At 42.9% G+C, this 2,576-nt stretch overlaps 1 long non-coding RNA gene across 1 annotated transcript; it reads left to right on the plus strand.

Moving 5' to 3' along the window:
* The first annotated feature begins 876 nt into the window (after positions 1–876).
* LOC121906166 lies at positions 877–2,047 on the plus strand. Its single transcript, XR_006098558.1, has 2 exons — positions 877–1,309; positions 1,411–2,047. It is a non-coding gene; the product is annotated as an uncharacterized LOC121906166 (long non-coding RNA).
* The last annotated feature ends 529 nt before the right edge of the window (positions 2,048–2,576 follow it).

Raw genomic sequence — 2,576 nt, forward strand, 5'->3', positions numbered from 1 at the left:
TAAGCAGCAGCACTACGCAGTAATGAGTCAAAGCAATTGGCACAATTTGGCCAATCGGAGATGACTGGAGAGGTTCGGGGACACCAGTGACACCACAAACTAAAAAGGTTTGACTTAGAGGTCTGGAATTTTATACAGGTTAAAAAGATGTAGAAGGTTTATGGTGTTCTGTATAGTTCTGGCATAAAGCATGTCCTAATTATTGTTATTCAAATATGACTCATTATAGACGAGGACCAAAAACACTTTTTTGAGCCATGTTTGAACTGATGTAATTTTGTTTGTTTTTAGCCACATGCTAAACAAGCACATTTCCAGAAACTAGAACACTTGTCAAATGAAGCCTAATACATGCATCATGGCCTCATAGTTCTTCTGTTAGAAGCTTTTCCATTTGGGTACACCAAATAGGTGAAAATCCTATAAAAAGGGTGGATGTTAAGGGGTTAAGCTTCGTCCCTGTGAAAGTCTCACTTGAAGAAAGGTGCAAATGTCACATTGACTACACTGTTTAAATTAAAAGGTAATTTATTACCACTTGTGATTCTCTTGGCCTTAAACTGGAGGTAAGAGGCTCAGGGGGGAGGAAGAGTTCCCTCCTCCTGCAAAATTATCACAGCAATGGAAGCAATTGATTCATTTTCGGATAGAGAGCACTGGAAGCAGTTATTAGTCCCATGTGCAGACTACCAGCATTAGCAAGTAATTAAGATAAATCAATTTACGGCCAAGTGTCTATAAGCAGACAGACAGCATCTCATCATCCAGAGCCTCCAACTGAGATAATAAGATATGTCAATGGTCTCTTTGATCCATGATGACATGTCAGTAACCTCTGTATGGGACAGCGTGTAAGTGGGTGGCAGCAAAAGTAAATACATGTGATTAGTATTTTATATAAATGTGCTTTATTAGCAACCCAGTATTTTAACACTGACACATACCCTGTACAAATGTGGCCTACTGGGAGCTGCCATTTCCACCAGGGTCTGATGAGACGCCCCCTTCCTTCCATTAAGGGATGACCTTCATTACTGCAGAGGCCCGGTAGTGGACTCCTGTGTGGGAGGACCCCTTCCTGTCTTCATTTCATCTTTTTCCCTGTTGGTTACAAGCAATGTCAACGCCGTGTCATTGTGCTTTCATATACTGATATCATCCCAAAATAGACTGAAGCAGTAAAGCCTTGTGCTTGTTGCACCTGAGGACCTCGTACCTGCAACAAGGGATGCCCAGTGATTGAGGGAATAGGGGGGCGGGTACCTCCTCAGAAATCATTCCCAAGGTGCTCAGGAGCCATATGTACAAGGTGTTGTGTTACGGCCCTCTGCTGTATAGTTTGTGTGTTATTGTGCAGCGTTTTCAGTGGGACCTCTGTCTTCTCTGTATTGGATCTGTGTTTATTGACAGGTGCCAGTTCCAGCCCAGATTGGCTGTCCCTCTGTGCCGCGGCCGCCAGGGATTGGCAGGCCCAAGACGCCGGGCTTCTTAGCGCCCGGGGTTTCCAGGTGGCGCCGGGGGTCGGAGCTGGCAGCGGAGCCTCGTCCCTCCACTTTCTTTGTCAAGCGTTGTGTGTGTTGAATGTTCCAGTAATGTGAACTTAGACTTTTTTCTCGTTTATGCTGTAGATGTTCGGGGTCGTCGTTAGCATTGGTAGCTAATTAGTCTGCGTTAGCTTAGCAGTTTGCTAAAGCGGCCTTGTTTTGTGTAGCTTGACCGCCTACAAGACAATGTACCTTGTAAATAGTTAAGACCACTAAACTCTTGAAGCAGTAGGGGTGAATCGCCATTTCTTTTTGTACACTGTTTTCTCCTGTTTTTGTTACCATGGGGAGTTAAGTTTAGAAAATGTCTTTTGTTTACTCTTCTGTTTGATTAGGGATTAGTTAGGAAATAGTTGTTTTTTTGTTTATTATTTTGGCCTTGATTCACCCTGAAGCTCAGCTTCATTCATTGAAAATTAAGTCATTCCACGAGGAATACAGTCTTGTCACATTTTTTTGTCATACTGCTTGTTTGTGGTAGCAATAAATTGCTTTGTTTTGCATTCATCGCCCTCCGCTTCTTTGTCTTTTGTTGCGCTCTCATGCCCGTAGACCCGGGCGTAACATATCGTCTGCTACTGTTCCTCCACAGGTATCAGTCTCACACTGATACTAACTAACAGTAGGCTGGATACCTGCTGGATCCACTCAAGAGGCTGAAAACATACCTGACCCATGTGTGATAGGTCTTATTTTGTCAGAACACTGCATCCTGTGTAGTTTTATTAGTATAATTAGTCGTTCCTCTTTGTTTTGTTTGTTTGCCAGGCCATCATTGTAAATAAGAAACTGTTCTTAATGTCTCGCTTGGTTACATAAAGGTTCAATAAAATAAATAAAAATAAATCAATTTAAACACAGCAGAAAGCCATGGATTGTTCCTGTCGACAAAGAAACGGAGCAGTGTTCAGGGCTCTGTTTCCTAATCAATGGTTCCAGCAGACTACATAGATAAACTATACTGAACATGGATCTCTCCCACAGGTACTCGTCAGAGAAGCCCAGTGGATTAGTCCTGAAGGTCCTTTGGGG

This window comes from Thunnus maccoyii, chromosome 10 (genome assembly GCF_910596095.1).
Source record: "Thunnus maccoyii chromosome 10, fThuMac1.1, whole genome shotgun sequence".
Classification (NCBI taxonomy): domain Eukaryota; kingdom Metazoa; phylum Chordata; class Actinopteri; order Scombriformes; family Scombridae; genus Thunnus; species Thunnus maccoyii.